This window comes from Podarcis vaucheri (genome assembly GCF_965113315.1).
Source record: "Podarcis vaucheri genome assembly, chromosome: 17".
Taxonomy (NCBI): Eukaryota; Metazoa; Chordata; class Lepidosauria; order Squamata; family Lacertidae; genus Podarcis; species Podarcis vaucheri.
Window position 1 is genome coordinate 28,057,272 of NC_138755.1, and position 14,285 is coordinate 28,071,556.

Genomic DNA, 14,285 nt, shown 5'->3' on the forward strand with positions numbered 1-14,285 from the left:
GTGCCAGTGAATGATGTCCGAACAGAGGCTGTTCCATGCATCCCTTTGAAAAATGTGGCAACCTGGGTGGCTTTTCCACATCAGACACGGGGAGGTGGGCTGCTTGCTGGACTGTTCAGATGGGTGGAACATGAGGCTGTCATAAGGCTGTCTCCATCTGCATCAGCGGTACATCACCCAATCTGCCACTGGTGCATGGAAAGACGAGACAGACAGACAGAGTGAAAGGACCATGAGTCTCCATGTATGTTCAGCTGGAAAGAGAACAAGGAACTAATCCCTGTCTGGCCACTGACTGACTCCATTTGAGAAGTCCACCCATCATCCTTTCCATTTGTGCAGACACTGCTTTCCAACCTAATTCACAGTCTACTGGTGTGAGCAGTAATGGCGGCCTTCTGTAAACAACCACAAACAATATCCACATACAGGCCCAGCAGGGACTAGAATTATTTTCCACCGTTGCCGATAAGGAATCAGGCTGATAAGGCAACACATTCAGGTGTTGGTGGATTCAGGAAAAAAAAAATCTTAAGACCAGTTTGTTGCCACTAAGTAGAGCTGCTGGGGGATTTAAATAATGCAAGATGTGTTGTTGAAATGAGAGGGGGTCCATTCTCTTGTCATTCTGGGGAAAGCACTCTAAGAACACACCTGAGGGCTGAAAAGTCCAATGATTTTGTAGGAATAGGCCCCAGAAATGGGAAAATCCCAAGGGCTTCCAGTTTGTCACCATTTGCTGCCACAGCGCTTAATCTAGCAATCGGGAAAGTGGAAAGATTGACATGCTTGTCAACATACAGAAAGGCATTTGTCCTAAAAACCAGTCTCCAGAGATTGTTCTCTACATAGGTATTGCTGGTGATGAATTATGGGTAATGTCTCCCCAAGATTGTGGAAAGCAAGGAGGAGTTACTCTCAGGAGTAAATATGTAGGACTTGTGCAACCCTTAGCTCTGGTGGACACATTATTGACAGACAAGGTAATTCATAGTATGCGCTATTGATTTATTTTTTTTAATACATATACCTCCACTGATTTTGTAGAGTTACTTTTAATTTGTAAACATTTGCTCTCTGGCAAAACAAAAAAACAAACCCTGTAAAAGTCATGTACAAAATGGCAAATGAAAACACACACAAAAACAATCAATTTGCAACAAGTTTAAAATCAATAATAATAAAAGACTGATGTGAATCCTATAAAGTATGCATCTAAAGTATTTATATTAGTTTCCTGTTGATAATATTGACAAGTTGTACAAAACTCAAATTTGCTGTAATTAGATAATTAACTTTTATTCCATTCCTGATACCCTCAGGAGAGAAAATTTCAGCGACTTTAATCATTCTGCTGCTCTTGCTCTTAGCTGGTAAAAATAAGAAAGATCTATTCATTGCTAACAAATATCGATTAACACACTCGAATAATTTCACGGATTATTCCTCCCTCCCCTCCCAAAAATGCCAGAGAATACTGCATCTATAAGGATAACGACTTGAGCATACAGGAAAAACAGTGTGAGAATTTAGGGGGAGGTTTACATAATGCAGTTGTTGCTAACCGTTCCCCTCCTGCAAAGAACACTTGAAAACTGCTGTGGGTCTCAGCAGAACTACTTAATAAAAAAATTGTTTCATCTACAGATCAAGGCGCATGGATGACTCATATTTTGTAAACCATAGTGTTGCCTTTCTTATGCAATGTTGCCTTCGTGAAGTGAAGTCTTGGGCATAGCATTTGTCAGCTTTAGCCTCAGGTCAGGTTCAGCAAAGTTACTTTTAAAGTAATTACAGCAAAGTAATTTTTTAAAAAGAAAAATTCTGTTATGAAAACATTGGGCTCTAGACCAGAGACTTTTTTTTAACTTGTTAGATAATCTGGCCCTGCTCAAAAACAAGTCTCCCTCTTGTGAATCCTATGCTTTGAGATTGCCAAAGTGGCCCCGGATTCTCATCCATTGTTGTATGTGTTCTTGTCTGTGCCCTAGTCTTTGATGCAATGGATGCTGATATTTGAAGAGGAATGAAACTGGACATTTCCTAACAGTATCATTAGAACAAAATAGCAGCTCTTCAGAGGTTCCTATCTTTCTCAAGGCCAGTGTACCAACATTTATCCAATGAAAATAGGGACGTCCTAAGGAATAGGAGGACATTCCAGGATCAAATCAGAAACCGGGATGGCTTCTGTAAATCCGGGCCTGTGCCTGGAAAAGAGGGACACTTGGGGGGGGGCTGCCTTCATACCCCTCCTGGTATCTACCTGGGTGCCCCCCCCATTTGAGTATTAGAGCCAGGGCCGGATTTAGGTTTGATGAAGCCTTAAGCTACTGAAGGTAATGTGGCCCTTTATATGTCCAGCTGTCCTTTGTCAACAACAAATTGTCACTGTTCTTTGTGCTGACTTGTGTTGCTTATATGGTAATTTATGGACCTAATAGGTATCTAAAGCCATTTGCACATAACAAAATATGTATTTTTTTCAAAATAATTGTTGAACTGAAATACAATTAGGAATCTATTAATAGTGGAAAAAATTGGGGGGCTCCAAGAGAGTGGGGCCCTAAGCTATAGCTTGTTTAGCTTATACATAAATCCGACACTGATTAGAGCTCATTCACACTTTCTCCTGCCCCACAGCTTTCCCCTGGGGGTAAACCCAGTAGAGCAAATGGCAATTCAGATCTTCTCCAGACTGATGTTTGCTCTGATTTAGAAGAAGAAGAGTTTGGATTTGATATCCCACTTTATCACTACCCGAAGGAGTCTCAAAGCGGCTAACATTCTCCTTTCCCTTCCTCCCCCACAACAAACACTCTGTGAGGTGAGTGGGGCTGAGAGACTTCAAAGAAGTGTGACTAGCACAAGGTCACCCAGCAGCTGCATGTGGAGGAATGAGGACGCGAACCCAGTTCACCAGATTACAAGCCCACTGCTCTTAACCACTACATCACACTGGCTCTCCACTAAAGAGCGGGTTTTCCCTGGGAAAAGGGTGCGACAAGTGAAAACCACTTGGACCTATGCTTTCTAGGCTCGGGACAAGCAAAAGTGTGGATGAGGCCTTGGTTTTGCTGCAATTACGTGGGGAAACGGTAGAAACAGATACACTTAAAACCAACTTCCATGACCGCTGCAAACAACCAAAACAATAACTGCTCCTGTAAGTCACGTCATAAAGCTTTGAATCACGGTCCAGCAGGGAACTGTTTCAAGAGAGTATACTGCACATCAGAGAGCATATTTATGTGATTGGCCATTACAGCTTGTAAAGCATAAATCATCAAGGCCTTTGCTAATTATTAATCCTCCATCGTTTTGGTACTTGAAGAAACATAAGTCTAAAATACACACACGTACACACAAACGGCAATTAATCCAGTGTGCTGCTCGTTGTAACATGCTGTGATCTCCAGAAACACATACCTTCCAACATTTCTCTGATGAAAATAGGGATGTCCTATTCAATCATAATAATAATTTTCCTATACATACCCCACCCATCTGATTGGGTTGCCCCAGCCACTCTGGGCAGCTTGGCTTTCAACACATATAAAAACATAATAGATAAAAACAGCAGGATAGCGTGCACCCCAGAAATTATCTCTTTCAGCTTCTGCCTTCTGGAAGGTACAGGGTTATAAAGATTGGACTAGCCGCCTGAGAAATGCGAGTTTCTATCCAAATGCGATTTTGGTCTTAAACGCTGTGTAAGGTAGTCTTGCCGATCAGAAGGTTGGCAGTTCGAATCCCCGCGACAGGGTGAGCTCCCGTTGCTTGGTCCCTGCTCCTGCTAACCTAGCTGTTCGAAAGCACGTGAAAGTGCAAGTAGATAAATAGGTACTGCTCTGGTGGGAAGGTAAACGGTGTTTCCGTGCACTGCTCCGGTTTGCCAGAAGCGGCTTAGTCATGCTTGCCACATGACCCGGAAGCTGTACGCCGGCTCCCTCGGCCAATAAAGCGAGATGAGTGCCGCAACCCCGGTCACAACTGGACCTAATGGTCAGGGGTCCCTTTACCTTTAAGGTAGTCTTTATGTGAGTATATTGTATTCAGTTATGGGGTATCAGAGTTTTTAGGGGGCTAACCAGGCTGGGATAGCTGGGATAGCAGGCTTGTGGGTTTTTGAATGTCTAATGTAGACTTTTTCAATTTTGTTGTTCTGTATGGGACAATGACAAGAAAGATTATTGTATCGTATAATAAAACATTAGACATTAAAAAACTTCCCTGTACAGGGCTGCCTTCAGATGTCTTCTAGAGGTTGTAGAGTTACTTATCTCCTTGACTCAGAGGTCGCATAACTCCATACCCTCCAACGTTTCTCCAATGAAAATAGGGACGTCCTAAGGAAAAGCATGACAGTCTGGGACCAAATCAGAAGCTGGGACAGCTTCTGTACATAAATATGGGAGCGTCCCTAGAAAATAGGGACACTTGGAGGTCTGAAAAAACACAATCTGGCAGGCAGATTTATTTTTTTTAAATGTGTGTGTATATTAGAGAAAGGTTAATGGGAGCCTCTTTTGCAAAATATTACCACCCGCAAAGGGTAACCATTCTGAGAGTTAATTCTATGTTTAAAGAAGGAGCATTTCATATTTACTTACTGGGTTCCTTAGAACACAAAGACTAGCTTGTCTAGAGAGGCTCCCCTTCTACCCTGCTTGTGTTTTTGATGTGGAACCCCTTTCAGTTATGTCTCTTTCTTTTTCTGCTTCTCTTTCTCTCTCTGTTTTCCCCTCTCCACGTTTTCCCCTCCCCCAGTTTAAAAAATATTCTTCCTAGTAAAACTTTTTCTGGGGCTGGCTGGCCTACTTTAGGCTAAAAATAGCCCTTGCCGCTTCTGTTTCTTCATGCGAACGACACAAGGCCACCCACACTTCAAGAAGAAAAGTCTGCTCCCTCGCTGGGTTTCCTTGAAACGGCGAGCAAGCAGTCTCATCAAGACCTTTGGGACCGAGACATGAGATCCATCTTCCTTATCCTTCCCTTTTGCTTCTGCTGCTTGAGATTTTTAATTTTTTTTAAATCCCCTTTAGAAAACAAAGAAGGTGGCTAATACGGTAAATAGAGGAGCAAGGTGTATAAGGAAACCAAAAATAGCAACCACATGGACTCAAACGTGGCAGGGGGAAGGGAGAGGGGATTTCAAAAAATACTGCCGTAAGAACATCAGAAGGGTCTTGCCGGGTCAGACCAAAGGCCAAAAATCTGTTCTTACAATAGCCTGTGGGAAGCCTGCAAGCATATCCTCCAAGTGCCCCGATTTTCCAGGGACAGTCCCGGAATTACAAAAGCCATCTCGGCTTCTGATTTGATCCCAGAATATCCCTATTTCCCCTGGCAGTGCTACCTGCTGAGCTCAGGGAGAAGGATGAGCCGACGCTTGACCCAGGCGGTGAGGGAGCATCTCATTGCCTCTTAAAGGCCGCCGCTGCCAAGCTTCTCCCATGGGCAGTTTGTAGCAGCTGCTGGAGAGCAGAACGAGAGGCCACCACAGACGAGGCACCGTGGCACATGGCACACACAGGCTCATGAGGAGCAGGGCCACCCTGGGCAGGAAGAAAGGAGGAATAGAGTGGAGAGCAAGAAGTCTTTTTTTAAATAAAAAAATGCTTTGTGTGTCCCTGTGTAATCTTGCCCCATTCTAATATTTGTTTGTTTGTTTGTTTTTCTTTTTATAAATCTGCCAAAGAATAAAATAAAATAGGGATTAAAGGGTTTTCTCAGGAAAATGGTGGTGTAGTGGTACAAACCTTCAAAGTGTCCCTATTTTTCAAGCACGGTCCAGGATTTACAGAAGCTGTCCTGCTTTTCCTTAGGATGTTTGGACGGGGGGTATGGAGTTATCTGTCCCCTCAAGCCATGTCAAGGCAGTTCGGTATAGGGAATTTTTTTAAATTATAGTTTTATTATGTTTTTAAATATGCTGGAAGCCGCCCAGAGTGGCTAGGGCAACCCAATCAGATGGGCAGGGTATAAATAGTAAAATTATTATTATTACATAGGATGTCTCTGTTTTCGTCAGAGAAAGTAAGGTATGGTGACACTCGTCCTTCTGATAGGAAATGTTTTGCGGTGGCGGAGGAATGACAAAAGGCCGTTTCTAGAACTGAGGTACTCCAACCAAGGAGTAGAAGAAGAGTGAATAGTATTGCAGACAAAGAATGTCCTCTGCCCTCATAAGTGCCTTCCATTTGTTTGTTTCTCAGGTGTCTTGAATGGATATGGATGGAGAGCCCGGCGTGGGCAAGAGCATTCAGTGTCTGATATTGACAACGAAGCCTTTTTGCAAGCAATTCACTTGTTAACAAATAGTGAGCTTGTGTGTGGGTTGTAGGCAGATTTGAGTCTGGCAAGAAGATAACAGACGCAAAGTGGTAATGCTCTAACCTGTAAATTATTTGTGAGAGAAATGGTAACTGTAGGGCCAGATCCTGACCCTTTTGGGTCAGTGCAAGCTCCTTAACGACAAATCAAGCAAAAAAAGGGGGTGGGGGTGTTGAAAGAAGAAAGGAACTCTACACACTTTCAAACAAGTGCATGTATAAAACAGAAACATTATAGCAAAGGCAACGTTGGGAATTGTTAATACTGAGGCCCTGTTTGTACTATACATTTAATGCAGGGATGCCCAAACTTGCTGAGCTTTTTTAAGGATTTTACCCCAGGACATATACTGCCACAGGAGCTGGATTAAATCAATTAGGCCCCCAAAACAGACTTTGGACATGCCTGATTTAATGCGTTATCACACCACTTGAAAGAGTCATGGCTTCCTCCAAAGGATCCTGGGTACTGTAGTTTATAAAGGGTGCTGAGAGCTGTTAGGACACCCCTGTTCCCCTGACAGAACTGCAGTTCCCAGAATTCCCTGGGAAGAGGGCTTGAGTATTAAACCACTCTTGAGAATTTTAATTCCATAAGGCAACAGTTGTTTCATAACATCTGTCAGCACACAAAACAAACTACAGTTCCCAGGATCCTTTGGGGTGACTAAAGCCATGGCTCCTTTAGATGTACAGTGGTACCTTGGGTTAAGTACTTAATTCGTTCCGGAGGTCTGTTCTTAACCTGAAACTGTTCTTAACCTGAGGTACCACTTTAGCTAATGGGGCTTCCCACTGCCGTCACGCCGCCGGAGCACGATTTCTGTTCTCATACTGAAGCAAAGTTCTTAACCCGAGGTACTATTTCTGGGTTAGCGGAGTCTGTAACCTGAAGCGTATGTAACCTGAAGTGTTATGTAACCCGAGGTACCACTGTATAGTGCAGTCAGACCATCGGTTCATCCAGCTCAGTGTTATGTGTAAGTGTCAGCAGTTCCCCCAGGTTTCAGACAGGTCCCCCCCCCATCCCTTACTGGAATTGCTGGGGATTAAACCTGGGACCCCTTTTGCATGCAAAGCATGTCAGGGACTGGCTGGATAACCTGTTTTCCTTGCCAGCTCTCTGACACATGGGTTCTACCGATGAGCTAAAACCCGTCTCTGATATACTGCACCAAAGACCAGACTTGAATTAATATCAACAGAGATACGGCTGTTATTTATGTAATGCATTTACATTCCAAATGCTTCACATACTCAGGAGCTTGCAGAGTTTGTGACCACCAAGCTGAACTCAACCCATCAGCATGTCTGGCAAGCCACCAGAGGCTTGATAAATTTCCTAGTTTTGCTGCCTGAACTCGAATCGAGTGTCTGAATGCGCTCCATATAAGGCCTGGCTTGAAGCGCACAATCAAGCCAGATGGTTCTAAGAGGGTGATGCAGCTCAGACTTTTTGCACACATCTGCTTAACCTTTGCCCTGTGGTACTCAGTGCTTGACAAAAGATAATGGGGCACCAAGGTGTACCTTGGATCCTGAACATCTTGTTACTCGGACGTTTTGGCTCCTGAACGCCGCAAACCCAGAAGTGACTGTTCTAGTTTGCGAATGTTCTTTTGGAACCCGAACATCTGACGGGGCTTACGCAGCTTCCGATTGGCTGCAGGATCTTCCTGCAGCCAATCAGAAGCTGCGCTTTGGTTTCCGAACATTTTGGAAATCGAACGGACTTCGGGAATGGATTCTGTCTGACTTCAAAGGTACGACTGTAGCATATAATATGTTCCATTCATATCTACTGATCTAACGAAGGCCATCTTCTGTTGCATTTGCTCTGGGACAGGGGTCACCAACCTTTTGAGGCCAAGGGGCAAATCTGGAATTTTGAGGAAGTGACGTGGGTACCAGCGACAAATTGGCTGCCCTGTGGTTGTGGCATAAAAAACCAGAACTAATCAAGGAATTGTCCCTTGCTGTTCTGGCCAGCCACTGCTCAAGGAGACTTGCTGTAGAAATGGGATAGACATCTCAGATCCACCCAGAGTTACATGTTCAGTATTGTGAGACCAGTTTCACGGAACTCCCTTCTAGCTGAGGTCCAACAGCTCTGCCCCCTCTGCTCTACCCACTGAACCACCAGCACCTGCTGAATCCCTGTTTTTTATTATTATTCCAGCAGCATTTAAACTGGATTCTGTTTTGATAGTTTTAACTGATTTTTGCATTGAGCTCCTTGTGCACGGCTTAAAGGCCATTATAATTTAGCGTTACATAAAATTGTTGACATAAAATAAACAAATGGCACTAATGCATCAAATACCCCACTACCAAAGGCAACAAATTCAGATGAAAATGAAAGAGTAGCAAGCAGTGCACATAATAAGCAGCAATTGTAGCTGTGCAGTGTTCCTGTGTGGAATTATTAAAAGATTAGATGCAGCATACAAGCAGTGAAATACAGAGCGCACATGAATTATAATTATTAGGGCTGGTTTACATATATATCACTTAGCTGTCTTGTTGTGGTGACTTGCATGCTGGTGTGAACCATGAAATACCCTACACCACAGAGAGGACATTCACAGCATCTCCCAGCACCTTGAATAGAATGGTTTGCATCCACCAAGCGATTCCTCTGCACTGATGTAATCAGGTGATGTGCTTGCATGTCTGAACCAGCTCTTAAAAAGAGGATTTTTAAATTATTTATTATTATTTACTAATTGAATAAGGCACATCCAGTAACCCTACAGGCTGTGATATTGCCCTATGAGGGAATAGTTTTTCACAGGCACCAGGTTTTGAATGTAAAGGCCAGCAACGCTAGCGACTCTCACACCCATAGGAACCAGAGTGCATAACTGGAGAGCTAGATGAGCAGATTTCCCCCATTCTGTTCCGCTATTGTTTGCAGTGCCCCACCTCCTGCTCTGCCTGCCTGCCAATTTCACTCGGAGAAAGTGAAGATCGGTTTTGGAGTGGGCATATGTGCCATTTGAGGCAGCATCCCTTTCCCCAGTTTAGGGCACGGGAGCCTCGAACTGCTGTTTTAGCAGTGATGCAACTCTGTCCAAGACCTTATATAGGAACTGGAGGCTCTCAGGTGGACCCTGATCCAGGAGGGTGCTTGCATGCATTTCCTCCTCCTCCTGAGTAGGGCAGCTTCATGGGCAGCTAGCTGGGCAATTCATATAGACACCCCTGAAGATCATGCCTGGTTCACCATCTCCTGCTCCTGTGGCTCTGGGGGCAACAAGTCTTTTATTAGGACTTTTTCTGTATTGGACTGGAGAATGTGTGATCTTTGTCATGTATTTTGCTGTTTCTATGGCTTATAGCTGCATCCAGAAAGGCGATGTGCAAAATAAACGTGAAATGAAATGAAACAAACAGGGTGAAGAGTAAGGCAGGAACCTAGGCATCTGATACAGAGACCTCTGGTACTAAGCATGAGTACAGTGGTACCTTGGGTTACAGATGCTTCAGGTTACAGACTCCACTAACCCAGAAATAGTACCTTGGGTTAAGAACTTTGCTTCAGGATGAGAACAGATATTGTGTGGCGGCAGCGGGAGGCCCCATTAGCTAAAGTGGTACCTCAGGTTAAGAACAGTTTCAGGTTAAGAACGGACCTCCAGAACGAATTAAATTCTTTACCCGAGGTACCACTGTATCTGAATCAGATGATTCCTCAGGGTCACCAGCTATGTGTGTGTGCGTGTTGCTGTTCCTTCTTGGAGCAAATTTAAAAAATGCTTTTGCAACAACTTCAGGCAGGGAGGAACCTCCAGAGAGAAATCCAAATGGAGAAAAATGTGTAAATATCCTTTGCAAGAATTCTACCCAAGCTTGTGCCACTGTTGGTGCTGGGCGGGGGGGGGGGGTGTTAAAGAACCTTTTGTGGAAAAGGTTAAAGACCCCTTTGTGAAAGCGACTAAAGGGGAAGAGGTTCAAACCTACGCTGTCACAGCTTCATGATGAGAGACTACAAACCGCCTTGCCAGCCACGATAACGTGGCGTTTCCGTGCAGCACAGGTTAGCGGTCCAAGAAACAAGTGCTCACACAAAGCTCCATAATTCACTCTCCCCACGTGCCTTTCCCTGGAGAAGCCCGAGCTGCGCAATTGCCCAACCTGCTTTCCTCCAAAGCGAATTGATGCATTGTACGCGCCTCTGGTTTGGCCTTAAAATCGGACCCAGAAGGGAGCAACTGGAAGCAACCTTTCTCCATCGCCACTGAAGGGTTGACTTTCATCCCCTCCCCTTTAAATATATATACATATATGCCTTCTATAAGAAGACATGTTATAGCCGGAACCGGAATCTTACGCTGAGCCGTGCCATGCGCTTAGAAACACCTCTCTCCCTCCTGATCTCTCTTTGAATAAAGCCACGGCAAGCGGGGATTTCGGTTCCCCGGAAAGGGTCGCGCGCATCCTTACCAAATGGGGGTGGGAAGTCCGGGAAGCAGGTGAGAAGGGGAGAGCGCATCGCTTGGCACAAAAGGAAGCGGGGGAGGGAGAGAGAAAGAAAAGCGCTAGAGGTAACTCCCCAGTGCACAAGGCAATGCTAAGGGGCAAACGAGAGCCAGGCGTGGAGGAACCCAGACCCCTCAGCCTTGGCGCACGACGCCACGCCCCCTTCCCCTATAGGGCCGCGCCTCCCCTGCTTCCAGGACACAAGAGGTGGGAAGCGCAACGGAGCTGCGACGCACGCCCGAGCGGGCGCTTAGGGTCCCCCGGCTGCGCCTGCGCGATCCCCCTTCTCCTCCCCCCTCAGCCGCACCGCCGATCTCCTCCTCCCACCCTCCCCATCAAGCCCCTTTCCTCCCCTCGCTCGCAATTTCTCCTCCCGCGAAAGAAATAGAGGATCCAAGACCTGGTGGACGGAATACTAGCGGCGTCCTCAATCCAAAGAACTCGGCTCTCTCTCGCGCGCACACACACGCGCGTCAAGATAATATATATCCGCACACCCCGAGATCATAATGCATTGGATGGAGAGGGTGTCTCCGGGCGGCAGCTTGCGTGGATCTTGCTACTCCTAGCTCGGATAGCGGTGCCACGGAGAGGCGGACGGAGGGAGAACGAGGTGAGGCAGAGGACGGGGGGTTGGATCGTGGGGAGAGGGGGTTTTCCCCGGGAACCTTGGGGAATCGGCTGCGGAATGAGAGAGAAGGAGGTGGTGGCTTATGGTGGCAGATAGCTAGGAAGGAGGCATGGAAACGTAAGGAGGGCTCTTCAGCGCAGAAACTGGCTCTCTCTCTCTCTCTCTGTGTGTGTGTGTGTGTGTGTGTGTGTGTGTGTTTGGTGGGCATTTTTTTCCTTTTCCAGTCCCACTAGGAAAGTTTTTTCCCCCGAGTTTAGGAACCCAGAAAGGAGGGCGACACAAAGAGCACTTGTTGGTGTCTGCAAAGCATGTATAGGGTGTGTGTGTGTGTGTGTATATATATAAATATATATAATTGATCCCCCCTCCCTCTAGAGTAGTAGGAGGGCACCGCGTGGGATTGTGTAGGTGGGCGTGCGCAGCACTCGGGGCGCATGGAGTGCTCGGGAGTGTGGTTGTGGGTCTGTCGGGATGCGGTTCACAATACGTGCGCGCCCCGTGGCTTTGGAGTGAGGGCCGCACATGATCACATCCCAGCGAAGGTGACTTTCTCTCTCTCTCTCTCTCTGTCTACCTGATTGCTTATGGGTCTCGCTCGTGTGATTTCTTTGTTGCGCAGAGTTGGCCTCCCCACATTGAGATGGGAGATGAAATACACCTGCTGCGAAAAGGTTGCTTCAAGATGGAATGAGCTTTCAATGAGAAACAGTCGAAAAGTGTGCTTAGAATGGATACATGGGGAGCGGCAGAAATCTGCATATTAGTAAAGTTTTGGCTTTTGCCGCAGATCTGTTCCAGGAGTTGGATGTGTCTCTATGATGGCGTTCTGCTAAGTCCAGTTGTGGAAATCTGTCCTTGGAAGTCTCTCTGTGTGTGTGTGTGTGTCCCCGCTTTCCTTGACATTAGGCTGGTTGGAAGGTTCTCTCACTCACAGCCTGCAAATAGAGATTCGGTTTATGTGTTAAGCTGCTGTGGAGAGGCTCCGCCCTGTGGTATCAGCAGATGAAAAGTGGTCCATGCCGGGTCCTCCCCGTGAAAAGAAAGGTTTGCAGTCCTTGCTCTTTTGGAGGTTCCTCATTAGCTGGGCATGACAGTCAGCCAAAGTGGAGTTCATGGCATCAGTGGACATTGGGAAAGGCGGCAGCACTGTGGATTTGTGTCATTTTTTGGTGTTTTCTGGGATCAATCCAGCTGATTTCCTAAGGATTTTTTTTTAAAAAAAAGAACAGTGCATCCATTACCTTCTGATGAATACCAGCAGGAAAACTGTGTGGTGAAAATTTTTAACTCTATGTTCCCATGGAGAATTTCATTCTTTAAGAAAACAAGCTGTGGTGGCCCAAGTGCCAGGGCATCATTCATATAATGACAGCTGTCTCCAACCATGCTAGCTTCAGAGTTGTGTGGCCTCTGCCCTCGAATCTCTTGCAACTCTGGTTATGGTTTCCTAGCTGTAAAAGAACAGACTTGGAGACTGAACTTTGGTTCAGAGCCAGTGTGCTGCAATGGTTAGAGCAGGGGTCAGCAAGGTTTACCTTGCCTGGGCCAGTTCACTCCAGCGAAGATCCCTTCATGGGCCGGATTGCATTTCCGACATCTGCGTCTGCGCAGACGTGATTTCTGGCGCCACGCAAGCGAGTCCCCGCACTGCGCCGGTTTAGCGCACTGCGTGGGAACTCACCAAGCGGGCGGCTCGGTTCAGGGGCAGCTCGTGGGTCAGTTAAATGACCCCCGTGGGCTGCTTGTGGCCCATGGGCCTTAGGTTGCCGATCCCTGGGTTAGGTTGTTAAGCTAAGACCTGGGAAACCAGGGTTAGAATCCTTACTCAGCCATGAAGCTCACTGGGTGATCTTGCGCCAGTCACTATTCTCAGTCTAACCTAAGTTGTTGTGTGAGTAAATTGTGGAGTGGAGAACCATGAACTCCACCTTGAACTGCTTTCAGAAAAAGGTGGTATATATGTAAACGTAATAAATAATAAACCAGGTTAACCCAACGAGGTGCCCTTCAGATGTTGTAGACCAGCTCCCATCAGCACAACCAGCACAACCAGTGGTCACAGATGATGGGAATTGTAGTTTCTAGCATCAGGAGGGTGCCATGTAGGCAAATATTTTGCTTTGGAAGTCGCTGCTGAATACTGGCTGAATTCAAGACCTGTACTCACATAATCTAATAGCAAACTTGGGTGTGTCACAGAATTTGACAGAAAGCTGATCCTGTCTGTCTTGGGCACATCTCATATAAGTGTTTGCAGACACAAGTTTGACCTCTCTGACTGTTCACACATTTGAAGTTAAACACCTTAGGAAGTACAGTCGTACCTTGGTTGACAAACGCCTTGCGACTCTAACATTTTGGCTCCCAAACGCCACAAACCTGGAAGTGAGTGGTCCGGTTTGCAAACATTCTTTGGAACCCAAACATCCAACACAGCTTCTGATTGGCTACAGGAGCTTCCTGCAACCAATTGGAAGCTGCGTCTTGGTTTTCAAATGTTTTGGAAGTCGAACGGACTTCTGGAATGGATTCCATTCGACTTCCAAGGTACAACCGTATGTCCAGTGGAGGGAAAGAAAGAAAGAAAGAAAAAAGTGAGATGTGAATCAGCTCCCAGATTTGGTTACCACATGATAATCCAAGCAATACTGGAGGAAACTACAGTGGTACCTCCGGTTGTGGAAGGGATCCATTCTGGAGGTCCGGTTGGATCCTGAGGTTTCTGCAACCTGAGGACCGCTTCTGCATGTGCGCAGACCACTTCTATGCATGCACACGCGGCAAAACCCAGTAAAATACTTCTGGGTTTGCTGCATGCGCATCCCAAATTTTACGTA

At 46.0% G+C, this 14,285-nt stretch overlaps 1 protein-coding gene across 4 annotated transcripts in view; it reads left to right on the forward strand.

Moving 5' to 3' along the window:
- PLPPR1 (phospholipid phosphatase related 1) overlaps window positions 1–14,285 on the forward strand; it is a 152,401-nt gene that overhangs the window by 39,512 nt on the left and 98,604 nt on the right. The window contains exon 1 of one of the 4 annotated variants that reach the window (XM_082205141.1): window positions 10,789–11,430. The exons of 2 other annotated variants lie outside the window; for them this stretch is intronic. The gene's annotated coding sequence lies outside the window, so the exon portion shown is untranslated. Of the gene's footprint in view, window positions 1–10,788; window positions 11,431–11,883; window positions 11,991–14,285 lie in introns of those variants that run through there. One more of the 4 variants, XM_082205143.1, reaches the window with a different exon arrangement.